Here is a 27,701-nt window from a genome sequence, read left to right as displayed (position 1 = left end):
AGTGGGGAGCAACTGGCTCCAGACCATGCCACACATACCCTTCCAGTGCAACTTGGCATGCTTCCCCAAACCAAGCTGGGTGCCCCACTGGGAGGTGCTGGCTCTCTTGAATGCCCAGAAGACCAACGAGTGGCTGCAGACAAGGACACGAACTGGAGCCGCTGCTCTGCCAGCACCTGCCGAAAGAACAAACAGATGAACACCAGCAATGGCTGAATAACCAATTAGTGCATGTAATGCCGCACCACCTTGGACTTCCAACCCCCAATCTGTATGACGGCTGGCTCCTGAAAGCCCAAGTGGCTGGCTGTAGTGGCGGCCCCTATCCGAAAAGAAAAACCCCTCCACGGATTCCCCTGCACCTGTAAAGGCTTTCTTCAGGACCGACCAGAACTGAAACTGAGTAAGCGTGTCCCCCCTCATCATGATCAAATAGGCAACCTACCAGATTAGGTCGCAAGGACACATATTGCCCCAACACAGCAACAGGGCAGACCGGGGACCCTTGAGCAGCCGACAAGTGAATAGTTAGCCCTTTGCCTTTCTGGTCTGTCTTTGAGGAATGTAAGATGAGCCAAGCCCCGCCTTGAAGGAAGGACAAGCTGGCATATTGCAAGCAGCGGTCCCTGGGTGAACGCTTGCTGCAAGGCAGCACTTTGCCCAAAAAATGACACCAAGGCAGCTGCACGAAACATGGTCACCTCCCAAGAGTACCTGGAGAATGAGGGCAGATTACTTAAAATCTTAAAAACGAGCTTAAGGGAACGCTTTCCCCCTTAACCTCATTTGAAAGGAAGGCTTCATAGGCGGATTTGCTGCTGTGGTGCCACTGGGGTCGGCCTGATCCTGGCAGTACACACGCATGTGCAAAACCAGGCTAGACTCCCTTAGCGCGGTTTGCACGTGTGTATGAATAGCCTCTCTGTTTCCATCTAAACCCTGCCTTTTTGCTAATGACTCTTAGCAGGAATGCTTGAAAGGTGGGCATGGGAGGGGGAGAGAGAGAGGAGTCTGTATGGTCTGATCCTCAACTCTGTCTGAGTGCTTCCATTAGTTTGATTTGTGCTTGCTTGTTCTTAGTATTTTGATTTGAAATCCCGGTCCACCAGATTCTTTCTAGCTTTGCGTTCTGCTAATTAATTGTTCCATTGTACATCCACTGCTTCCAGTTTGTTCCCTTGCCTTTCTGCCAGCCTCTGTTAATACAGCTCTGTCCCCTCAGTCTTATCCAAGCAAAGCAGAAAGGCAAGGGAGGGGGGCTGCCCCCTTGTCAGACAGCCCGACACACATCAGCCTGCTTTTTGAGGGACAAAGTTCTCTCAGAAGAGGCTTCAGATGTCTTCAAGCATCCAAGTGAAGCAGTGATGCAAGTACTGTATCTGTTCAAAGGCATGGCTGCTTCTTAGAAACACTGGCACTTCTGCATGAAATATGGGTGGCATCTGGCCCTAAAAAAGCTCCACCATCTACCCTAGCAAGGGTCTATCATGCCTGGAAGTTTCATTGCTTCCTGACTTGAAATAATACATTTGTAGACATAACCAGGGCCAGCATGGTGTAGTGGTTAGAGTGCTGGACTAGGACCGGGGAGACCCGAGTTCAAATCCCCATTCAGCCATGAAACTAGCTGGGTGACTCTGGGCTTTTCTCTCAGTCTAACCTACTTCACAGGGTTGTTGTGAAAGAGAAACTCAAGTATGTAGTACACCGCTCTGGGCTCCTTGGAGGAAGAGCGGGATATAAATGTAAAATAATAACAACAACAACAACTTGATGCATTGTTTCATTATATTCTATGGGACAGTGCATAGACCCGATAATGATGGTTTGGACCAATTTGGTCCAGGCTGGTATTTATATTGGATGAACAATACAATAATCACTTGAATTGGATCACTTCCAATAATTTGATCTGTGCAAAGTTTTTAGATGCTAAGTTGAATTCATTTTCAACTCAGGTGAATGAGTTTTCACTTGAAACGACTCTGGTCAATTAGTTGCAACAACAACTTGGAAGTTCAGCTGTGGAGATCACTGGCTGGCCTGAAGTAGCCTGTGATTTCTGATCTCAGCCTGTCTTGCAATATTATTGTTAGGTAAAATGAAGAGTGTAAAATTCCCGTGTGCACAGAGAAGTGCTATAGAAATGAATAACCGCTCCAATAAACCTAGGTGTAATATATTGCAGCTTCTCTCTCCCCATTCCTTGAGCTTGCAAACTGGTTGTTTTTTATACCGAGAGAGCTGATTTATTTTGTTTTAATTTGAACGCATTACTTAGCAAGTGAATTTATTACCACCTTACAAAAGGGGGAGTATTGATATTTCTATTCACGCATGCAAACGGGAAGGTAACAATGAATATGAACGATCAATAAGAAAATAAAGCTATTTAAGCATGCTAAGCATTTTAATTAGCAGCTTCTCATCTTGGGGCTTGAATACTAGAATAAATGTGGGATAATATTTGTGATTTTTTTTTTTTAAGGCATGCCCTGTTATATTGTTCTCCATCTTCTATGATGTATTGGCTGAACAGGTTCAAGCTCCATCTCAGGTGAAGCTTTTATAGCAAAGCACAGAAGTATACTCTGTTCTGTGGTCCTCCTAATCCAGATCAGGCCCTCAAATATGTGCTGCTTACAAAGAAAATAGTCCTGGCATGCTTGCAATGACATGATTAACATCACATGTAGTTAGGCCCTAACAGCCCAGTTTAGGAGGGAGGAGGCCTTTTTGATATTGTTGCTGTCTTTTTAGAGAAAAAGACTAAAAGAATCAACTGGCCAAGAAATGGGTCACACTTCAGGAAAACAATTGGACAACCAATTTCTTGAGAGCTAGTAGTAGAAGTTGGATGAATTATCTAGAGACAAGATTATTGAAACAGAAGAACTCAAGTGAACCTGTTCCTTGGTTAAACTAAACATGACCATGGTGAAATCCTAATTCTCCAGCAGTTTTTAATCTCTGAATTGCAACCTGAGCTACATTTCCAGATATTTTCCAGCCTGAGTGACTCAAGAGGGTGAGAACACCCAAGCTGCTGAGATATCATCTGGACTGCTGCAGCCGCTCACACATTTATTTATTTAAAATATTTGTATCCTGCTCCTCCAGGACGATACTGCTTGGGGCAGCTCACACAGTAAAACTATGACAGTTTTACTTAACACAATAAATAAAAGACAATGCAGAGCAAAATCAATTAAATCAAACATAATTTAAAAACCCATCAGTTTATACAGTAGTAAAACACATTAAAAAGCCTCTCTAAACAAATAAGCTTTAAGATCTTTTTTAAAAGTCCTAAGGGACTTGGCGGAACTCTTCTGGGAAGGCATTCCAGAGCTCATTTGCAAGAGACACCTTAGATTCTGGGGCACCAGGAGCTTTTTCAGACAGCAACTTTAGCACAACTTTACTTTGGGAGGGTGGGTGTGCATTCACGTATCGGCCAGATTTACCCCGAAGTCCATGTGATATTTCATAGAGCACTTCACACATGATTCACAGGTTTTCCCCTCCATATTGGAACCCAGCCCAATTTATATCTGGGTGTGGGGGAGAATCCTCTTTTTGCGTCGGAGTATCCGTTATGCCCCAAACTTGCAGTAAAGCCTCCATGTAAACCTGCTGTAAAGCCTGCTGTCAGAAAAGCCCACAGGTGGGAAAAGAACCAATGTTTACTATGCTATTGTTATCTTTTTTTGCCTAAAACATATGGGTGGTGAGTGGTGGTGTAGTGTGGCAAGTCACCCAGTGAAAATTAGTTTCCAAATTTTCTGGATGGAACATAGGAAGCTGCCATATACTGAGTCAGACCATTGGTCTATTTAGCTCAGGATTATCTTCACAGACTGGCAGCGGCTTCTCCAAGGTTGCAGGCAGGAATCTCTCTCAGCCCTATCTTGGAGAAGCCAGGGAGGGAACTTGGAACCTTCTGCTCTTCCCAGAGTGGCTCCATCCCCTAAGGGGAATATCTTTCAGTGCTCACACATCAAGTCTCCCTTTCATATGCAACCAGGGCAGACCCTGCTTAGCTAAGGGGGCAAGTCATGCTTGCTACCACAAGACCAGCTCTCCTCTCAAGATGGGACTCAGGCAAGTGAGAAATAACTTTTGTAATTGATGAACCTGATCCTTGAATGGCATAGTTTACATCACTGCAGTTAGGGATGACTGGGTGCATCACAATCCACTGAATTAGGACATGTATACAAATATAAATGTGAACAACTACATCTCCCTAGGAGCATTAAAGGTTCTAATTGCTGTTTGATGGGCTAATTGCCAGTGGCTGGCATCCTGACTAGCCAAGCACCAGATCAATGGGAGATGCACTGGTGCTTCTGAAAAGTTGAACTAATTTAAATCCACTGGTGGCTTAGTGATGGGGGCAAATTTTGATGATGTCCCTGTGAGTTGCAGCAGGTAGGGCTGCATCTTGGCATGAGACATGGCAGGAGGTGAAGTGGCCTCAGAGCGCCTTGGGTTGGCAAGAGGAGATTACAGTACCTATGCCTCCTTTTCCACTTTATCAGGCAGGCAGCTGACTCACAGGGGTATGGCCAACTGATGGCCTCGTTGGAAACGAGTCCTTCATAATTGGCCAGTGTTGCCTTAATAGTCTCCCATAGTCTGCACAGCTCTTGCAAGATCTGCGACCTGGCTGAGATCCCATCCCAAGATCTTGTGAGAGCCCTGCTCTCACAAGACAGCAGGGCTCTCATGAGATCTTGGGAAGGGATCTCATGAGAGCCCAAGATCTCTTGCTCTTCTCACTTTCCCACCCAGCTGGGCTCTCTTGGTGCCACTCTATGAAACCACATTGTTGACATCACCCGAAGTTGGGGCTAATGGATGAGCCCATGAACACATGTTTGTGACCATGCACACACCTGGCTGGTGCTTGGAGTAAGTGTCTCCCCACTTTCCTGTCCCTCACCTGTTACACTCTGACACACCCCTTCCCCAAAAGAGCTTTGTTAGACCAAAAAATAGGTCTGTCAGAGTCGTGCAGTCCACAGGGACCTATTTTGGGGTGATCCAGAGGGTTTCACATACTAGCACCAGTACAGTGTTGATCTGGAACAGTTCAGAAATACTGGTGCTGACCTGGTGCTTCTCTCACTTCACCAGTGATTCATTAATCAGGATGTCAACCGGTGAATGCAAGAATTTATTTATTTATTTATCGTTACATTTATATACCGCCATCATTAAAATAATCCCAAGGTTGGTTTACACAAAATTTTAAAAACAAGATGATAAAAATGACAATTAAAATATTAAGTTAAAAATATAAAACAATTCTGATCAAAAAAATTTAAAACACAAGCATAAAAAACAGTGCAAAATACAAAGAAGCAGCAGCAGAGACAATCATATAAAAATCTTGGTAAAAAGCCAAGATTTAAAATGCCTTCTAAAAACTGTGATGGAGACCAAGGAGTGAATAGCCACCGGGAGAGTATTCCAGAGTCTGGGGGCAGCAACAGAGAAGGCCCTGTCCTGCACACACAACCAAGCCTCCCTCATTGTCAGCACCCAGAGCAGAGCCCCCTCAGATGACCTTGTCAAGTGGGCAGCAACCCTTAGGAGCAGGCGGTCCCTCACGTATCCCAGACCCAAATCGTTTCTAGCAAGCTGGAAAACCTGTCCTTGTGAATCACTAGCAATATGTAAGACTTGAATCTCAGTAAGGCAGAGAAATGATGGCAGTTAGTAAAATAATTTCCCACAAGGCTGGACAATTACAGACGTAATAACTGTTTCTGTAACTTTTGGTGACAGAAGTTGCATTGTGGTACAGTGCTAAGCCCAAATATGGAATCATCATGGTTTACAGTGCTGCCAAATCAGATTTGGTAATTAATTTCACCCAAATCTTTGACCTAAAGAAGGAAAAATGTATGATAAAGTGGCACCTCACAATGTATAGCCTTGAGCAAAATAAGCATGCCTGAATTAGTTTTTATGCAGTTGTAATAAAAATGTAAACTTATTTCTTATTCTGTACAGCTGCGATTAAAACTCGCATATGGTGTGTTGGAGACGGTTAATACAGGCTCTTAATTTGTTTTGTTTTTATTTTATCTTATTCCATTTTATATTTTATGTAATAAAATATGACTGAGCCCCTGGTGGCGCAGTGGTAAAACTGCCGCCCTGTAACCAGAAGGTTGCAAGTTCGATCCTGACCCTGTTCCTGGGGCTCAAGGTTGACTCAGCCTTCCATCCTTCCGAGGTCGGTAAAATGAGTACCCAGAATGTTGGGGGGCAATATGCTAAATCATTGTAAACCACTTAGAGAGCTTCCAGCTATAGAGCGGTATATAAATGTAAGTGCTATTGCTAAGTGCTAATAGTTCTTAATTGTATATTTTATGTGTATGTTTATATATATGCATGCACTGGTATCGATGTTCACTTTTGGGGACTCTTGTTTCTGGATTTGATCTATGTGATGATCTTTGATTGTAACAAACTGAATTGAATTGAATAAAAATGTCCAGATCCATTCCACTTGTGAGCAAACATGCATACACAAAGATATCCTGGGCCGCAGAGCAACTGATAATATTGACTGAATGCCAACTGTAACTAACCAACATTTGAAATCCTGCCTGACTACAAGCAATGATTTTTATCCATCCTACATTTTGCTCAGTGGGCTGAATTGATCTGTCTGTTTATGTGAGCAACCCTAGAGAGGAAAGGTTAGTTTCCGAAGCATGGGTCTCCCTCTACATCTATGGTACACCACGTGGGTTCCTGATGAAGCTTTTAGCTTTCCCCTCTCTGGCAGGGGACCAGGAGTTTGAATGGCAATACTGATGTAACACATAGCGTGTATACATCACTGGTATATACAACATAAATAGCCTCCCTTGATTTAGGCAAAATATAAATGGTGATCGTTTTGCTTCTGAGAGAACTACAGCCACAGCATTAAAATGGTAGGCATATTTCAATAGGCAACTGCAGATTTATATAGTATTAGCATTAGCTCCTGCCTTCTAAATGACTTTTTCTTTAGTTCTCCCTTTGTTTATCTCTCAGAGCAAAAGCAATAAGAGCAGGCAGCAGCATTCTTCCTGTATATTCCCTCTCATGGAAAAAACAGTCCAGTCCTACAATGTGAATTTATGGGGTATAACCAAGACAGCCACAGGGAGGAAGAGCAGAACCTCCCATACCAGGCATGAAGGCAACAGGGAGCCTAACAGGGGAAGCGCTACCCCACTGGCCTGCCCACTGCCCCCCTCCTTGCTGTCATCACTGTATGGAGGCCAGGCAATGCTGGCCTCAACATACTTCCTTGAGAATAGCAGAGTGCTGGACTTGGACGTCTCCAATTCCATGCTAGGGATCATTAGGAAGGGGATTGAAAATAAAACGGCTAGTATTATAATGCCCTTATACAAAACTATGGTGCGGTCACACCTGGATTACTGTGTGCAATTCTGGTAGCCACATCTAAAAAAGGACATTGTAGAACTGCAAAAGGTGCAGAAGAGGGCAACCAAGATGATCAGGGGCCTAGAGCACCTTTCTTATGAGGAAAGGCTACAACACCTGGGGCTATTTAGTTTAGAAAAAAGACAACTGCAGGGAGAAATGATAGAGGTCTATAAAATCATGCATGGTATGGAGAAAGTGGATAGAGAGAAATTCTTCTCTCTCACACACAACACTAGAACCAGGGGTCATCCCATGAAATTGATGCTGGGAAATTTAGGACCAGCAAACTGAAGTATTTTTTCACACAATGCATAATCAACTTGTGGAATTCTCTGCCACAAGATGTGGTGACAGCCAACAACCTGGATGGCTTTAAAAGGGGTATGGATAACTTCACGGAGGAGAGGTCTATCAATGGTTACTAGTTGGAGGGCTATAGGCCACCTCCAGCCTCAAAGGCAGGATGCCTCTGAGTACCAGTTGCAGGGGAGTAACAGCAGGAGAGAGGGCATGCCCCCAGAGTAGCGTCAACCAGTCTCTCAGTTATGGAAATGGCCATCATGGTTACGGCATTTGCATCTTCAGATGAATGCCTCAGCAGCTATGAGCATCACAGTGGAGGGGGTGAGTGATGTGCCAGGGCGGGACTTCTGACCTGCTTTTGAACACTTGTGTGTGCAGCCCTGGTTTTTTGAAATGTCTGTGTAGGTCTTAAAAGAGAAAGCCAATAGAATTAGAACTAACCCAAACAACCAAATGAATTTTAATTACCCAACCAACAGAATAAAATGGAAGCAGGGTGATATACAGGCCAAACCCCAAAAGAACCAATTAGGTAGAATATCTGCCTAAACAAAAACATCTTAGCCAAATGACAAAAGACAGTCAAGGGGGCACATAGTGACAATCCATATTGCCAAAATGTTCTCCAATTTAATAGCTTATGAATAGGGTGATGAAGTTGTAGGGGGATTTCAGCTGAGCAATAATGACTCTACCTTTAGGTAAATTTTAGAATGGGGTTATTAGGTAGCCTGGGAGTACTGAGGATTATCTGAAATAGCTCTCCAGGCCTTTGGACTTGCTTCTATGTTTCTTTCCAGCTAATATTGCAAATAACTGGCCCTGTACATCCCCAGCACAGCATCCCACCAGTGGCTGTTGCTGGTGTGTCTATCTTATTTATTTATTTTAGATTGTGAGCCCTTTGGGGATGGGTATCCATTTTATTTCTTTATTTATATCTATGTTAACTGCTTTGGGAACTTTGACTGAAAAGCAGTATATAAATATTCATCGTCATTGTAAATTGATTGACTGGTTTTATGGGGGCCTGGCCAAACAATTTTAATCTCTCTCTCTTTGGGTGCTCAGGATTTTACCCTGTCTCTCATTAATTTCTCTACAGTTTCTTCCCCCAGTAAGCAGCCCCTCTTTCTCCCTTTCTGTTCTATAGTCGAATCCACCTGGAATTCAGTAGTTTTGAGGTTAACTTGCCTCATTCTGTCAATGTCAATTTTTGGACAAGCTGCTATTTTGTGACTTGTTCTGCTTCCCAAGCTTCCATTACATGACTAGCTTTACTTCCCCAAGCTATTATTTCATGCTGGAAACCTTTTCCTAAGGTTCTGGGGTTGGGGTGGGGAGTGGCTCTCGGAAACCTTGCCTGCCCACTGCTATTTTAGGGGATGGGGCCAGTGGTGGCTGGTCACTAAAGGCAGTAGGGGCAGTGCCCCCACAAGCAAAAACAAACAAGTTAATAAAGGATCAGACTTAGCAGCAACCAGGGAAATCTTCAGAGCAGGGAGTATCTTCCAGCCCCTCCTCTCCTACCGGTAACTTCTTATTTTGGTCTTATTTGCTGGAACAGCTGCTACTCAAGCTGCTCCAGCCAATCCGATTCCTAGGGGGCTCCTCCTGGCACTGCCCGTAGGAAGAACTGAAATAATGAGTTAAAATACACTTCCTGGTTGCTTCAGGGAATATACTTTAAATACAGTTTCCCCTTCTTCCTGGGGGCAGTGCCAGGAGGAGACCCCTAGCAATCAGATAGGCTGGAGCAGCTTGAGTAGCAGCTGTTCCAACAAGTAAAACCAAAAGAAGAAGTTGCAGACAGGGGAGAAGGAGCTGGAGGAAGGAGGAGGAACTGGCTTGTTTGTTTGTTCGGGCGGGTGGGGGTGTAATCCCTGCTTTCTCCCTTCTGTCCCTCTTTCTACCTTTTGGCTTCTGCTTCCCCCCCACCCCTTGCTTTCTGCTTTCTTCCTTTGCTCTCTGCTCCCCCCCCGGCTTTGTTTTTGTTTTCTGCCTTCTTCCCCCACACCCCACAAAACCTTTCTGTTTTCTACTTTTGCCCCTGCTTTTCTGCTTTTTTTCTCTTTCTGTTTTCCTCAGTGCTGGCAGGCTTGGGTAACTAGTGTAGAGGAAAGGGGGGAGTAGGCTTCTGCCTCTGTGACTAGATTCTCCCCTGACCCTCCTGCTCCAGTGCCCACCAGCTGCTACTGGATGGGGCTGTAGGTTAGTGGTAGAGAATCTTTTTTATGGGAGGAGAGCTGGTCTTGTGGTAGCAAGCATGACTTGTCTCCTTTGCTAAGCAGAGTCCACCCTGGTAGACATGCGAGCCCTGTAAGATATTCCCCTCAGGGGATGTGGCTGCTCTGGGAAGAATATCTGCATGCAGAAGTTCCCAAGTTCCCTCCCAAACTGGGGCTGAGAGAGATTCCTGCCTGCAACCTTGGAGAAGCCGCTGCCAGTCTGTGAAGACAATACTGACATAGATAGAGCATTGGTCTGACTTGGTATATGGCCGCTTCCCATGTTCCTATGGTATTAATAATGGGCAGAAAATTGTCAGTTATTGTGTTTATTATTCTATAGTTTTGCTTCAGTGGGGAAAGTCAGTAGGACAGTTCAAATGGCCATAAATTGGGTAGAAGACAAGTCCTACTCTATTTCTCGAGCTGAATGCATTCACATTTTATTATCCTCCCTTTCAGTCTTTAAGATCTTATTGAAGACGTTTCTTTTCTACCAGGCATTTGCCCTTTAAATCTCTCTCTCTCTCTTTTAAATCTCGGATGGTATTCTTTCCTTGTATATCGCCCAGTCCCTGAGTCTGTGGATTGGGCGGTATATTAAATATTTTAATGAATGAATGAATGAATAATCTTGTATTAGATAAAACCAGGAGGAGGGGAACTTGATAATCTGTCAAGCCCAAGCTAGGTAGGACAAGCTCTCCCTACCCAGATTCCATCTAAAACTACCAAACGGTAGGTAGAAAAATCATCCTACCCAGCCGGAGCATGACAGACGATCAAGCTCCTACCACCTTGTTTTTATCTAACGGAGGATAGCGGAATGAGAGCATGCCCAGCTTCTCTTATCCAGTTTACGGTCATGTGAACTGCCCTAGGATCTGGATTCGTGCTGCAGGAATAAAGATTTCCTGGGCCATCTCTGCCCAAAACATATTGCAGAACCAAACAAAGTCCAGCACTGTAGATTGATTGATTGATTAAGTGCCTTCAAGTCAGTGAAGACTCTTAGCGACCACATAGATAGATTCTCTCCAGGATGATCTGTCTTCCACTTGGTCTTTAAGGCTTCTCAGTGGTGAATTCATTGCTGTTGTAATCGAGTCCATGACCCTTGCGAGTCCATCCACCTTGCTGCTGGTCGTCCTCTTCTTCTCTTTCCTTCAACTTTTTCCAGCATTACAGACTTTTCAAGGGAGATGGATCTTTGCATAATGAGGCAGGTCTCACGATTGGTGAGACCCACCTCCAGAGGGTTTGCGGGGAGAGCGGGCTAAGCCCGCTCTCCCCACAGACGATCATTAAGCCCACCTTGGGCGGCTGGATTGGCTGCCCACATGACTGCCAGCTCCATCACAGAGCTGGTGGGGGCTTGGGAGTTCGGGGGCCATGCTCCTCTCCAGAGCATGCTGGAGAGACCCCCCGAGCCAGGAGGCTGTCTTTTAGCCTCCCGCTAGGGAGTCTCCTCGTGATTTACCACAGAGCCACCCTGCAGCAACACACGATCCAGAAACCCTGCTTAGCAGAGCACTCACTCTGCTAACCTGGGCTACGGGGAGGGCTTTGCAAGCAGGTTAGCCGCTTGTAAACCACCGGGCTCGCCTGCAAGCCCAGTGGTTTACAATACCAGCAAAAATTGGGCTAGGCTCTCCTAGCCCGATTTTTGCTGGTTGTAAGAATAGCCTCATTGTGTTTGAAGTATGATAGTTTGAGCCTGGTCATTTGTGCCTCAAGTGAAAATTCTGGATTGATTTGTTCTATGATCCATTTGTTTGCTTTCCTGGCTGTTCATGGTATTCTCAAAAGTCTTCTCCAGCACCAAAGTTCAAAAAGAATCAACGGAGATATGGCGTTGGTAGGCCAGCAGGACATTATAGGGGAAAGGAATTAAGAAATCTAATTGCTATTTCTCCTTCCAGCAGGCCTACCACCTCTTTGATTTTGAAAAGCAATGCCACCCACCCACAGAACCTCACCTTATTACTCTGTAATGCCAGTTTGGTTCAAAATAAATCTGAGGTAGTCCATGACTTGATTATGGATGAAGGAGGTGACTTGGTATGTATTATGGAGACCTGGTTGGGAGTGGCTAGTGGTCGACTTTGGTCTCAGCTTTTCCCAGAGGGTTACTCCGTAGTAGAGCAGGTGAGAGGATGTGGTCAGGAAGGTGGGGTGGCTGTGGTATATAAGAATACCATCTCCCTTACCTGTCATGTATTTGGCCTATACTGAATGTGTGTGCCTAAGCCTAGGGACCAGGGATAGATTGGTACTTCTGCTGGTGTACTGATCACCCCACTGCCCAGTGGAGTCCCTAACTGAGCTGATGGACCTGGTTGCTGAGTTGGCATTGGAGTCGCCCAGGTTGTTGTTGGTGGGGGACTTTAATGTTCATTTTGGGACTGGGTTGTCGGGGGTGGCTCAGGAGTTCTGACACATGATACTGGTCACATGCTCGATTTGGTCTTTTGCTCCAATCAGGGAGGTGTTCTGTGGGTGGGGACTCCTGTCATCTCCCCATTGTCATGGACAGATCACCATCTGGTTAAGGTAGAACTTACTGCCATGACCCACCTCTGCAGGGTTGAAGGAACTATTAGATTGGTCCACCCAAGGAGGTCATTGGATCCAATAGGATTCCAAGAAGCCTGAGAGGGGTTTAGGGTTGGCTCTGCTAATGATTCTGCCGATGCTCTGGTACAAAGATGGAATAATGAACTCACTAGAGCAGTAGACATAATAGCTCCTAAGCATCCTCCCTGTCTTGCTTTAAAGACAGCCCCGTGGTTTTTGGATGAGTTATGGGAGCTGAAGTGGTGAGGTAGACAATTAGAGTGCAAGTGGAGGAAGACTCATTGCGAGCCTGATCGGGCACAACACAGAGCACATTTGAAGACCTATGCTCTGGCAGTACAGGCAGCAAAGAAGCAGTTCTTTTCTGCATGCATTGCTTCTGCAAATTCATATCTAGCTGAGTTGTCTAGGGTTGTAAGGGGACTACTATGTACCCCCTCCCCCTTAAATTTAAACTTGGAACCATCAGCCACTCACTGTGTCATCTTTAACTGCTTTTTTTGCAGATATAATCTCTCAGATTCAGGCCAAGCTGGATTCCATACTTACTGCAGAATCTCCCACGAAGGTGTCCAGCAACTCCTCTTATGGGATTAGAATGGATCACTTTCAGTTTGTGACTCCTGAGGAAGTGGAAAAACTGCTTTGGACTGTGCGCCCTACAGCCTGTTCTCTTGACCCTTGCCCAACTTGGCTTATTGCATTAGATAATCATGTTATCTGGGAGGGTCTGGTTAATATTATTAATGCTTCTCTGAAGGAGGGCAGGATGCCTCCTTGTCTTAAGGAGGCTATTATTAAACCACTCTTGAAGAAAGCTATTCTGAATCCCTCAGAGTTAGCTAATTACAGTCCTGTTTCTAATCTTCTATGGTTGGGCAAGGTGGTTGAGTGGATGGTGGCCTCTCAGCTCCAGGCAGTTTTGGATGATGCAGATTATGTAGACCCATCTCAAACTGGTTTTCGTGTGGGCTATGGGGTCGAGACTGCCTTGGTAGGCCTGATGGATGATCACCAACTGGCTGTTGACAGAGGGAGTGTGACTCTGCTTGTCCTTTTGGATCTCTTTGCGACTTTCAATACCATCAACCATGATATCCTTATGGACCACCTGGGGGAGGTGGGATTAGGTGGCACTGCCTTACAGTGGTTCCGCTCCTACATCTCTGGCAGATTCCAGATGGTGTCACTTGGAGACTCTTGTTCCACTAAGCGAGAACTGAAGTGTGGTGTCCCACAGGGCTCCATACTGTCTCCAATGCTTTTTAACATCTACATGAAACTACTGGGAGAGATCATCAGGAGGTATGGTGCTAGGTGTTACCAATATGGCATGGATTTACTTTTCCATGGATTTACTTTTCCACTCCAACCTCATCAGGAAATGGCATATCTTCCCTAAATGCCTGCCTAGAGGCAGTAATGGGCTGGATGAGGGATAACAAACTGAAGTTGAATCCAAATAAGACAGAGGCACTGACTGTGGGGGGCAAGGACCCAAAAGATGGTTTAGATCTGCCTGTTCTTGATGGGGTTACATTCCCCCTGAAAGATCAGGTACGTAGCCTGAGAGTGCTGGATCCAAAGCTCTCCCTGGTTTCTCAGGTAGAGGCAGTGGCCAGGAGTACTTTTTATCAGCTTCGGTTGATATATCAGCTATGTCCATTTCTAGAGGTTCTAGACCTTAAAACAGTAACCTCCAGGCTTGACTAATGTATTGCACTCTGTGTGGGGCTTGCTTTGTATGTAGTCTGGAAACTACAATTGGTACAGAATGTGGCAGCCAGATTGGTCTCTGGGGCAACATGAAGGGACCACATAACACTGGTTCTAAACGAAGTACACTGGCTGCCAATATGTTTCTGGGTGAAATACAAAGTGCTGGTTATTATCTAAAAAGCCCTTAAGGGCTTGGGTCCAGGCTGAGAGAGCACCTCTTTTGTCATAATCCCTGCCACCTGCTACGATCTTCTGGAGAGGTCCGGTTACAGTTGCCACCGGCTTGTTTGGTGGCTACTCAGGACTGGGCTTTTTCTGTGGCTGCCCCAGGGCTCTGAAATAAGCTTCCTGCTGAAATAAGAACATCTCCTTCTCTGTTTGTTTTCAGGAAGAACCTCAAGACCCTCCTGTTCTCTCAGGCTTTTAATCAGAATTAATTTTAATAAATTTTTAAAAACTTATTTTAAGAATTTTATTCTATTGTTTTTATTATCATGTATTTTAATTTGTGACTTTTAAATATTTTAAATTGTGTACACCACCTAGTGATATACATATCAGGCAGTACAAAAATATGATAAATAAATAAAAAACGTCAATGCCTTTTCTGTCAGCTTTCACATCCATAGAGTGTCACGGGAAAAACCATTGTCCGAACTATTATAATCTTTGTAGGTGTAGACACATCATGGCTTCTAAATATCCTTTCCAAGGCCTTTATTGCTACCCTACCAAGTGCAAGTCTGTGGCATATTTCTTTACTGCTGGATCCTTTACTTTTGATGGTTGATCCTAAAAGGCAGAAGCTATCCACCACTTCAATGTCTTCATTGTCAATTCTGAGGCTGGTTGCTGTACCCGTTGCCATTAGTTTAGCTCTGTATATACATCCACCTAATTTGTATAATGACTTTTTGTTTCAGAGCTGCAGATTCTTTTAGCAGGAACACACTTACACACATACACACTTATTATTTCGAGTCAATTAAAAACTTCTCTCAAGACAAAAGGTTTGTGTTTTAAGATACCTGATGTTGGTTCATAAATATAAACAGAAATTATCAAGCCAGAATGTTTTCCGCAGCTGTTTAGAGATTAAATAAAATGGAAATGCTCCACCGTGCCCTCAACAAATCCTGCATCAGCAGTGACATTTAAATAAATTATGCAAAGATGAATTAGATTGAAATTTAGAATAATGACAAACGTTTTGCTTATTCTGTTTTAGTGGTGCACGTTTTCCTTCTCTTTCAATGTTTCCAAGATAAGATTTGTAAAATGTATTGAGAGAAGGGGAAAATAAAGAAAAGGACAAACCTAAAGTGGCATTTCATTGGTTCTAGCTAATTAAGTCAGAATTGCTAATTACATTTCTTTCCTTTGAAAGAGTATTGAAAACCAAGGGATAAGCTGAACAAGTTTTAAAAATATAATTCTATGGCCTGAGATATTGAACAAAATATCAACTTCTAGATGTGAGCATTATTGCATACATGCAGACCACCTTTTTCCTCAACTGATTGCCCATTACATAATTCCAGTGGAGGAGTTCCTGCTTGGCATGCCATCTCCAAGGGAGGCTTGGTTAGGAACACAGGAAGCTGCTTATACCAAGTCAGATTATTGGTCCATGTAGCTCAGTATTGTCTGTTGACTGGCAGCGGCTCTCCAGTATTCAGACAGGTATCTCCCCGGCCCTCCCTCCCTTCCTGAATTTGCTCAGCAGCACAGAGAGGTCACCATGGAATCCAAAGGGTGGCAATTCATAAAATATCATTATTTATTAAATTTGGAACCCTTTAAATTTTTTAAATTGATATATACCCAACATTTACCAGTGTTTTCTGAAGAAATGAATTCTTTGCCATGGGATGTGCCGTGATGGCCACTAGCTTGGATGGCTTTGAATCTGGCTTAGACAAATTCATGGAGGACAGGTCTATCAATGGCATCTAGTCTGGTGGCTATGGGCCACCTCCAGCCTCAGAGGTAAGAGGCCTCTAAATACCAGTTGCAGGTGAGCAACAGCAAGTGAGAGGGCATAACCTCACCTCTTGCTTGTGGGCTTTCCCCACCTCTTGCTTGGTAGGCCACGGTATGAAACAGGATGGTAGACTAGATAGGCCTTAGGCCTGATCCAGCAGGGCTGTTCTTATGTGCATATACAGTATGTTACCAGAATGTTATATGCTAATTTTGGAGATAATATTTAGATAATATTTGAAGTAGTAAGAAATGGGGAGAAAAAAATATGAATATGCTGTTCTATAAAGATGCACTAAATTGACACATTGCCTATGAATTTAAGAGGGATGACAACAGAATTCTATCATAAAGAACTGGCAGCCTTTTATTGTATATTGGGAAAAGATAAAAAAATAACATTATTTTAACTTACATTTTAATTTTGCCAGGAATACTATATTATCATAGATTGTTGTTATAAACAGAGATGGGAAAGCTCTCTTCCATTTGCTTCTGTCTGGAGTAATAAATGGCCACAGATCAGTGGTAGAGCATTTGCTTTGCCTGCAGAAGGCCCCAGGTTCAATCCCAGGTTAAATAAAGGTTAAATAAAATTTAACCCAGGTTAAATAAAATTTAAGGTTTAACCCGGGTTAAATAAAATTTAATAAATAAGGTCCCAGGTTAAATAAAAATTGATAAATAAATAATCCCTGGAATCTCCAGGTAGGGCTGGGAAAGACTCCTGTCTGAAACCTTGGAAAGCTGCTGCCAGTAGACAATAGTGAGCTAGATGGACCAAGGTTCTGACTTGGTATAAGGCAGCTTCCTATGTTACTATGTTCCTGCCCTCCTTCACCCTTCCTGCCTAACCCTACCGTACCACCCCACAATTCCCTTTAGCAGCAGTGGGACAAGCAGTGGAGGCAGCTGCAACAGAGAGTGGAAATTTCCCCATCCTGCCCTACATTCAGTTTCCTAGTGTGCTGCAAAGCAGAGCACCAAAAGAAGCAAATGTACAGTTTTCTTCCTCTTCTTCCCCTTTGTTGTCTTCTGATGTGCTGCTCCTTAGCATTGTCTCCTGATGTGCTGCACCTTAAGAATAAAAGATTGCACAGACCCTTGGAACTTCTAGTCTTTCCAAGGGCCATTGTCATTGCAAAACTGACACCAGTAATTGGTGAACAAGATGAGGCCTCTGCATTGTCCATGTTAAGTATAAATATTAAGATGCTGTCCTTCTGCCTCTGCCCAGTCAACAGCATCCCTAACACTATTTCTAGTGGCAGCCCAAGCCCTTACCTCCAGTTTCTACTTGCAAGAACCCTGAGCTGGAGAACACCCAATCCAGGGGTTAGTTCCAACTTCTTGCTAAGTCCAAAGCCCAGTTAGGCCCTGATGCAGGAAGACAGTGGTTCCCCTCTTTTCTTTGCTTGTTGACTTTCCAGATGAACTGGGTTGGCCACTGCATGAGACAGGATGATGGACTAAATGGGCCTTTGGCCTGATCCAGCAGGGCTTTTCTTATGGACTTAGTCACATGATGAGGCAGTATCTATCTATATACTTATTTCTTGTAGATGGGCCATGCGTGGCGACGTGGTAGGAAGGAGGCGATTGGCTGAGTTTGCAAGCAGAAGCACCTGATTGGGCAGTGGGGATTCCATATGCAGAGTTTGCAAGCAGAAGCACCTGATTGGGCAGTGGGGATTCCATATGCAGATAGGGAGAAGGAGCCTGTGAGAGCAGAAGCACCATGGTGATTGGGCAGTGGGGATTCCCTATGTAGATAAGGAGGAGGGGCCTGTGATGGTTAAGGTCAGTTGGAATGCAGCTGTTACTGGTCAGAAGATGTTCTGGATATAAAAGGATAGCAGGCAGGGGTCTGCAGAAAGACAGGTCGTGAGGGAGGAAAGAGCCCCTTCAGGAGAAGGAGGATGCCGCTGTGTAAATGAACAAAATCTGTTAACTCAGGGAGGGACGAAGGGAGAAAAAACATGGAGGGGGAAGAAAGAGTGGAGAAGAGCGAGTGGAGGAGAGAGAAAGAGAAAAAGAAGGGAGGGGCAGAAAAGAAGGGAGAGACAGAAGGAAGGGCAAGGGACGGGCCTATGCCTGTCAGCAGCCTGAGGGGAATGAGCAGCCATGGCAGCACTGGCAGCAATGAAGGGTCCAGTCAACCGCTGCTGCTGTTTGGGGCTACCGAGGCCATTGTCAGAGGGAGGCAGTCAGCTAAGGGATGGGCCTGGGCCTGTTAGCAGCCTGAGGGGAACGAGCGGCCATGGTGGTGGCAGCAGAGAGGAACGGCCCGGGGGGGGGATAGCGAGCGAGCAAGCTGCGGGGGGAGAGAGAGCGAGCGAGAGCGCTGCGGGGGAAGAGCGAGAGTGCTGTGGGGGGAGAGCGAGTAAGCAAGAGTGCTGCGGGGGGAGAGCGAGCGAGCGAGTGAGAGCGCTGTGGGGGAGAGCAAGCGAGCACGCTGCGGGGGGAGAGCGAGCGAGCAAGAGCACTGCGGGGGAGAGCAAGCGAGAGCACTGCGGGGTGAGAGCGAGCGAGCGGGAGTGCTGTGGTGGTAGAGCGAATGAGAGCGCTGTGGGGGAGAGCGAGCAAGCGAGAGCGCTGTGGGGGAGCGAGCGAGCAAGCGAGAGCGCTGTGGGGGGGAGCAAGTGAGTGAGAGCGCTGTGGGGGGTGAGCGTGAGCGCTGCAGGGGGGCGAGCGAGCGAGAGTGTTGTGGGGGGCCAGCGGGCGAGAGCGCTGCGGGGGGATTCCACAGGCTTAGTGCACAACTGCACAGATGCTCTGTGCGGGGTCAGCTAGTATCATATGTAAATTGTAGGGTCTGCCATGTAAACCAATGGAGAATCTCTCCCCACCACTCCATAATGCAGGAAACATGTTCTTCTCTTTGCCCTTTTGTATTTGAATTCATTTCCTCACCTTTTGCATACACCGCCAGATACTGTCTAGTGTGATAAGAAAACCTGTTAAATAGGAGACCTTCCTTTGTTGTTTTCCTTTGCCATGAATGTGTGATTTAAAAAAAACCCCTCAATCCTCCCTTAAGGAAACAAGTGTCAGATAGACCTTTTGAAATGACATTATATTCTGAAACAGATGCTGAGTCACCATTGGTGCTCAGAGCTTTTAGTATTACACCCTCTGCAAAGCCCTTTGTCAAAATCCAGGAGCCCTTCTTCTGCCTTGGTGGCCGTGTCTGCTGGGGAGCTCGTCAAAAAGCTTCCCTGCAAATCTGCCAGGAGAATGCCATGACAATTAAGACACTGATTTCCAAACGCGTGCCATCAGCTCGAGCACTCTGCGCAGAGGAACAGGCAACTTGTAAATGTCACTGCCAAAACCCAGGCATTTATTAGTTTAAAGCTGACACACTTTCGCTTCCCAATAAGTAGCAAGAAAATGTTTTTCCCTATCGCTGAAGACATTTAGAACTGCGGTAGATTGGACAAAGTGCTATAAAAAGCAATTTCCTTAAGTGGCTCATCTTGCTGCATATTCATGGGGATAGGCAAAATGAACTCCTTAGATGCAAGTCTTTGGCTGCCTTTGGACGTACCTTGAAACTGCAGGTTCAATAAACCTGCAGTTTGCATCTGTTCCCCTGGTGGTCCCAGATGATTGCCATTTGCAGTCTGGGAGACTGGGAGAACCGGCTGCATAGGTTCAACACAAGAAGGTCAGCCATGACAGCCAATTGCTCTGGAAAGAGGGAGGAGCTTCCTCCCCTTAACTCTGGTTTGTGCAAGCTGCACAAACCAGACATCACATTGGAGTTAAGGGTTCCTCGGTTTGGTGAGTGTAACTGAATTCCAATGGAGCATTTGGGGGAAGAATCAGAACTGTGGTTGGGTCGTGGAACTGCAGTTCCAATCATTCAGATGCCATGGGGGGCAAACCAGAGATGAGTTTGCCCAGGTTCCCTGTGAAGGCGGCCTTCATCTCTGGCTGCTAGCAAACAGCTCCTTCCATTGTTTTCAGTTCAGCAAGTGTCAGCCAAAACACAAGAGTAGCAGAAAGTTCATTGTGTCCTCTCTAATGAAGACACAAAATCTACATTTGAAAAAAGGGCAACAACTTTATTCAATCCAGGGATTACTCCAAGGGGTAATGGGTGTCCCCCACAAAATACTTCCCCATACACCAAACTGGAACTTTGTACCAGAGTGTCAAACAATACACAGTAATAGCACATTATGGTCTTATAGCTTCAGTGCATTAGTTTAGAAAGTCTTCTTTGTTTAATGAAGCCTCCTTCACTCAGTCCACTACTCCAGAACAAGTAGCAGAGGTCAGTGCAGCCAGGTAAGCAGGAGAGTCCTCCAGCCTCTTGGGAGTCAGGCCAACCTCTTAGCTTCTTTCCTGGCTGGGAACTGGGCTGGGTGAGACTATTCTCTGCAGTGGAGTGAAGGGTCAGCTCCCCTGCAGATTTCAGCTGGCCTAGTTTTGATCCTTCTCCCCACCCCAGACTCCTCTGCCACATGGTTTTGGATAGCAAGAGAAAACTAGCATGGAGAGCAGACAGGAAAATTTTGTCTTATCTAAAAAGACAGTGAGGCCATTCATACAACCATTGAAAGCACTGGGGAGGGCAGGAGGGGGGGAAAGCAAGATAGCACCTACCTTCCCCCCAGATGATACACCCTGGTCATGTAGTTCATGCAGCCACACAACCAGTGCTTTTGTGAGTCGTGGAGCATACTGGAGACTGGAAAAATACATCCCAGCCTCCAGATATCCCACAATTCACTGCACGATCAGTGCATTGCATTGCATGAGAACATAAGAACAGCCCTGCTGGATCAGGCCCAAGATCTGTCTAGGCCAGCATCTTGTTTCACAATAGTGGCTCACCAGATGCCTCTGGGGAGCCCACAGGCAAAAGGTACGTGCATGCCCCTTCTCCAGCTGTTGCTGGCCTACCACTGGTATTGAGAAGCATTGTGCCTTGTCTAAGCCCCTTTTAAAGCCATCCAAGCTGGTGGCCTTCACCACATCCCATGGCAAAGAATTCCATAGATTAATTATGTTGCAGAATGTGAGCTGTCTGTATGATTTTCAGAACAAACACCAGTGCAAGGTTTAAGACAACTTTACTTGTGAGACAAATGCTTAGAGGTCAGTACAGAACGTGCTGACTCACACACAGGAGCAGGGACAGGAATAAACAGGAACAGGAAGGAGAAAAGAAACTCCTAGATGGCTCAACCAGCACTGAGGAAACTACAGTGCCCCCTCTGGCTTTACAGCAGATTACATGCAAACTATACACAGTATGTTAGGCTGCAGCTGTTGCATATCCCAACCAATTATGCTCTGTGTGCAAAGGTACTTCCTAAATTTCCCAATGTTCAGTTTCATAGGATGAAATCTTCAGTTTCATAGGCTGGCCACTGCATGAGACAGGTGCTGGACTAAATGGGCCTTTGGCCTGATCCAGCAGGGCTTTTCTTATGGACTTAGTCACATGATGAGGCAGTTTATCATATGTAAATTGTAGGGTCTGCCATGTAAACCAATGGAGAATCTCTCCCCACTACTCCATAATGCAGGAAACATGTTCTTCTCTTTGCCCTTTTGTATTGAATTCATTTCCTCACCTTTTGCATACACCGCCAGATACTGTCTAGTATGATAAGAAAACCTGTTAAATAGAAGACCTTCCTTTGCTTTGTTGTTTTCCTTTGCCATGAATGTGTGATTTAAAAAACCCCCTCAATGCTCCCTTAAGGAAACAAGTGTCAGATAGGCCTGTTCTGGATGGGGTCACACTTCTCCAGAAGGAACAGGCACACAGTCTGGGAGTGCTTCCAGACACAAAACTTTCCCTGGTGTCCCAGGTTGAGGCAGTGGCCAGAGGTGCCTTTTATCAGTTTTGGCTGATACACCAGCTGCGTCCATTTCTTGAGATAAAATGACCTCAGAACAGTAATACATCTGCTGGTCACCTCCAGACTCGATTGCTGCAATGAGCTCTACGTGGGGCTGCCTTTGTACGTAGTCCGGAAAATGCAGTTAGTCCAGAATGCAACGTCCAGGTTTGTCTCTGGGTCATCTCAGAGAGACCATATCACTCCTGTCTTGAAACATCTACAATGGTTGCCGATAAGTTTCTGGGCAGAGTACAAGGTTTTGATTATAACCTATAAAGCCCTAAACACTTTAAGCCCTGGGTATTTAAGAGAATGTCTTCTTCACTATGAACCACACCGCCCATTGAGATCATCTGGAGAGGGTTGTTTGCAGTTGCCACCAGCTTGTCTGGTGGCCACTCGGGGATGGGCCTTCTCCATTGCTGCCCCGAGGCTTCAGAACACACTTCCTGCTGAAATAAGAGCCTCCCCATCTCTTACAACTTTTAAAAGGGCAGTCAAAATGCATTTGTTCACTCAGGTTTTTAATTAGATACTGTTTCAATTGTGTTTTAATTGTGTTTTAAAAGTTTTAACTTTTTAATTTAATCGTTGAAATGTTTTAATCTTTATTGTTTGTTTAATCTTTATTGTTTTTATTGTTTTGTAAACCGCCCAGAGAACTTGCGTTTTGGGTGGTTTGGAAATGTATTAAATAAATAAATGACCCCTGGTGTTGTGAGAGAGGGAGAAAAATTTATCTCTGTCTACCCTCTCCACTCCATGCATGATTTTATACACTTGGAGCATGTCTCCCCTTAGTCGCCTCTTTTTCAAGGTAAAGCCCCAGATGCTATAGCCTAGCCTCATAAGGAAGATGCTACAGTCCCCTGATCATCTTGGTTGCCCTCTTCTGCACCTTTTCTAGTTGTACAATATCTTTCTTAAGATATAGCGACCAAAGCTGTACGCAGTACTCCAGATGTGGCACCATAGATTTCTATAAGGGCATTATAAAATTAGCATTTTTATTTTCAATCCCCTTCCTAATGACTCCTAGCATGGAATTGGCCTTTTTCACAATTGCCGACCACTGAGTCAGCACTTTCAATGAGCTGTCCACCACGACCCCAAGATTTCTCTCCTGGTCAGTCACTTTCAGCTCAGATCCCATCAGTATAAATGTGAAATTGGTGTTTTTTGCCCCAATGCATCACTTTACACTTGCTTACATTGAATCACATTTGCCATTTTGTCACCCATGCCCCCAGTTTGGAGAGATATTTATGCAGCTCCTCACAATCTGTTTTGGATTTCACTACTCTAACTAGTTTAGTGGAATCTGCAAATTTGGCCACTTTGCTGCATAGCCCAACTTCTAGATCATTTATGAACAAGTTAAAGAGCATTGGCTCCAGTACTAATCCCTGGGGAACCCCACTTCCTACTTCCCTTCATTGTAAAAACTCTCTATTTATTCCTACTCTCTGTTTCCTGTCCTTCAACCAGTTACTGATCCACACATGATCCCATTTAGCGATCCCCTTATCCCATGACTGCCAGGTTTACTCAACAGACTGGTGGGGAACTTTATCAAAAGCTTTTTGGAAGTCCAAGTAGACTATGTCGACCGGATCACTTTCATCCACATGCCTGTTTACACTCTCAAAGAACTTCAAAAGGTTAGTGAGGCAAGACTTGCCCTTGCAGAATCCATGGTAGTTCTCTTTCAACAAGGCCTTTTCTTCTATGTGTTTAATAATTTTGTCCTTAAGTAAGCTTTCCATCAATTTACCCAGCACCAAAGTTAAGCTGACTGGCCTGTAATTTCCTGGATTCCCACCACCCCCCGGATCCCTTTTTGAAAATTGGAGTTATATTGGCTACTTTCCAGTCCTCTGGTACAGAGCCCAATTGTAGGGACAAGTTACATATTTTTGCTAGGAGATCAGCAATTTCACATTTGAGTTCCTTCAGAACTCTTGGGTGGATGCCATCTGACCCTTGCAATTTGTTAATTTTTAGTTTTTCAAGACAGTTTAGAACATCTTCCCTCGTCACCTCCAATTGGCCCAGTTCTTCAGCCACTAAACCTGAAAAGCTCAATGCCGGAGAGCGTATATGGTCAGTATCCTCCGCCATGAAGACAGATGCAAAGAACTCATTCAGCTTCTTTGCAATCTCTTTATCCTCCTTAATATTCCCTTTCATGCCCTCATCATCTAATGGTTCAACTGCCTCCCTGGCAGGTTTTCTACATCTGATATATTTAAAGAGTTTGTGTTATTCACCTTGACACTTTTAGCTATATTCTCCTCAAACTCTCTTTTTGCATCCCTTATTATCTCCTTGCAATTTCCCTTGCCATAGTTTTATGTTCCATTCTGTTCTCTTCATTTGGGTAGGACTTCCATTTTCTGAAGGAAGTCTTCTTCCCTTTTATAGCTTCCCTGACTCTACTTGTTAGCCATGCTGGCATTCTCCTGGACTTGGTGGTACATTCTGTCCTTCTTGTTATACATCCATAAATCCCATCTATCAGTGAAATAACTATTGCATTAATATACCTCTGCCTTATATAGAAACCAGCTGCCTTGTAGAGACAATGGCATTCTGCTATTTATTTAAATCAGGTGCCTTGCGTTTTTATTGTACAAATGGCTTAGAAAAAATAAGATTCAATAAGGTGGGCATTTCACAGAAAGTAAATTGCACTAATACAACAATATAAAAAGCAATGCTCAATGCTTTCTCTAGATCAACTCCTCTTCTAGATCAATGAGCATTTCTGCTTAGCATTTTATATACTCTTATTTTTCTCCCAGGAAGAAGAAGAGACCCAATCAGCTCAACGTTTTCTGTTCTTTCTGATGTATATTCTGAGGGACATTAAGGGGAATGCATAGCTGCCACTTCTCCTATATATGCCTCCAGTAATATTTAGTGCAAGAAAGTCTAGCCCTTTGTACTGCCTGGCCCGGTTCAGTTCAAGTTTGAACCAGACCCGAACTGGACTGCACCAGTTTGGTTTTGCTCCCCATCAGCCCCCCCACCCGCCATTTAGTTCAGTTTGGGGGGGAGGTTCATTGAACTTTTAAAAATATACATAATCTTTCTTTTTTAAAAACTTACCCTCTCCGGGGGGGCTTCTCTGAGGTGGAGGGGGGTCCACTGTAGTTCCCCCTCCCCTGCTGACCTTCCTTTATGCAAACATCAGCCAGTTCAGGCAGTCTTTGGACCTTTCTGGGCTTATTCCCTGGTGCGGCGGCCTCCAAAATGACCACCATACTGGGGAACAGGCCCTGAAAGGGCCAAAGACCACCTGAACTGGGTGATTTTTTCATAGAAGAAAGCCGGTGGGGGGAGAGGGAACCTCCGCAGACCCCACCACCACCCCGAAGAGCCCCCTTGGATGGGTTACGTTAAAAGAAAAAAAAATCTTTTAAATGGCTCAATAAACCCCCGAACCCCCGTGTGTGTGTGCACTTGGTCCGGTGGTGGTTTGACTTGACCCTGAAATTTTGAACCAAACTGTTTCTATATTGAACCAGTTTGGATTCAAACATATTTGCACACCCCTATCTCCTGGATGGCCAATTTGGCACTACAACTCATTTTGGTTTGTTTGTTTTTTAACAGCCCTGTTTGAAATCATTAAAACTTCAGACCACAAAGTGCAGATTTTCATTAATCACACCAGTTAGATTTCATTGTGTAGGAATCACCACTGTTTCTAGCTTGTGTGGGGCCCAGGGCAAAAATAGCTTGTGGGGAATCACAATGATGAACCATGATGAATCAGTATTATCATAGCCCTAAGAGAACTAGTAATGCTGTGTTGCATTGCAGGGTCCATATAAGTGTGGAACCCCGGGTGACTGCCCCCTAGCCCCCCCTTCAGACAACCCTGCAAGCGGTGGAATGAAACCAAAAAGAGTATGAAGCCAGGCAGGGGCGTAGCAAGGTTGTAGTGGGCCCAGAGACAAGATTTTAAAATGGGGCCCCTCCATGAAGCTCAGCTCATGAAGTAAAGAAATCTTAAATGAGGCTGAATAGTGGTAACAAAAAGCATAATAAAATTTATGTCCTAAATTGTTTTTTAAAAGGTTTTGTAAATTGTGGACGATGCAAATCATTTAATGGTACTAGAGAAAGACATGCTGTTCTAGTAGTTCCAAGTCTTAACACTCACATCAATTTCGGAGGATGAATACAACTGAAAGAAGCCTGGGCGGGTGTTCAGCTGGGGGAGTCAGTCATGTGACTTGCCTCTGGGGGGGGCCCCCAAAGCAGTGGGCCCTCAGACAACTGTCTCCCCTTGCCCTATTATAATTACACCCCTGAAGCCAGGAAAGGGTCTGGAGGCCAGGACTCAAGAAGCACAGAGCACAGTGAAGGGTCTGATATCTAAAGGGCACCAGCAAATAAGATGACAATCATTCCAAAGAGCTGCTTGAAAAGAGCTGGTCTATGGGAGGAGAGCTGGTCTTGTAATAGCAAGCATGAATTGTCCCCTTTGCTAAACAGTGTCTGCTCTGGTTTGCATTTGAATGGGAGGCCACATGTGAGCACTGTAAGACATTCTCCTTAGGGCATGGGACTGCTCTGAGAAGATCATCTGCATGCTTGCAGGCAGAAGGGTCCATGTTCCCTCCCTGGCATCTCCAAGATAGGACTGAGAAAGACTTCTGCTTGAAACCTTGGAGAAGCCACTGTCAGTCTATGTAGACAATACTGAGCTAGATGGACCAATGGTCTGACTTGATATAAGGCAGCTTCCTATGTTGCTATGCTAAAAACTCTGCTGTTGTGTATTCACTGATATTCAAGAAATGGCATAGAAGGGTTGTGTGGAAGGGTTGTGTGAGAACTCATCAGTGCACAGTGGCATCCTAGAGAATCTCTGCATGAATCAGCAGTAGCCTTGTTCAGACAGTGTACCTAGATATAGACCTATACACAGATAGTTATTCACACATGTAGAATATAGGTACAGAGGAACATTTCCTATTTGCACCCTGCATTTCAGGGGGCCCTGTACGCAGGTTCACTTTTAAAATGAACACTTGTACAGTGATTCACACAAAAACATGATAAAAGAACACAGGTAGAATATAAAGTGTGAAGAGGGCTAGAGAGAAAGAATGTACATGTCAGGAGGCTAGTAGCCAATGAGGCTAGAACTAGGGATCTTCAGTTGTGTGCTGCTACCAAGCATCGTTGCTGACTTGCAAGAGACATGACAGGATCTTTAATGGGAAATTTGGAAAGCTAACTACTATGGAAAACCAACTACTGAGAAAATATGAGAGAGAGAGAGAGAGAGAGAGAGAGAGCACATGCACAGGGAAAGGGTAGGAGAGGTGGCTGGGTGGTGGTCTTTTTCCAGATGGGTGGTAAATCAAACAGCGCATGGCTTTTGATAAGTATGTGCATGGAACCAGTTTTGCCGGTTCTGTTTGAATCCGGACTGGATTCAAAATGACCCAGCCCGCCCGAAATGCGTCTGCTCTGGTTCGGCCATCGGACTGGGCCAAACCAGTTCATCAGCCAGTTTGGGGATATACTTGTAAAGTGGAAT

At 44.9% G+C, this 27,701-nt stretch overlaps 1 long non-coding RNA gene across 1 annotated transcript in view; it reads left to right on the top strand.

Moving 5' to 3' along the window:
- The first annotated feature begins 18,976 nt into the window (after positions 1-18,976).
- The window catches only part of LOC128352027 (uncharacterized), a 35,116-nt gene continuing 26,391 nt past the window's right edge, over positions 18,977-27,701 (top strand). The window contains exon 1 of the long non-coding RNA XR_008320177.1: positions 18,977-20,063. This is a non-coding gene — a long non-coding RNA (uncharacterized LOC128352027). The remainder of the gene's footprint in view (positions 20,064-27,701) is intronic.

The sequence above is a fragment of the Hemicordylus capensis genome, chromosome 3, assembly GCF_027244095.1.
Source record: "Hemicordylus capensis ecotype Gifberg chromosome 3, rHemCap1.1.pri, whole genome shotgun sequence".
NCBI classification, from domain to species: Eukaryota; Metazoa; Chordata; class Lepidosauria; order Squamata; family Cordylidae; genus Hemicordylus; species Hemicordylus capensis.
The sequence above is the reverse complement of the archived record's forward strand: the minus strand, read 5'-3'. Positions and strand labels throughout refer to the sequence as shown.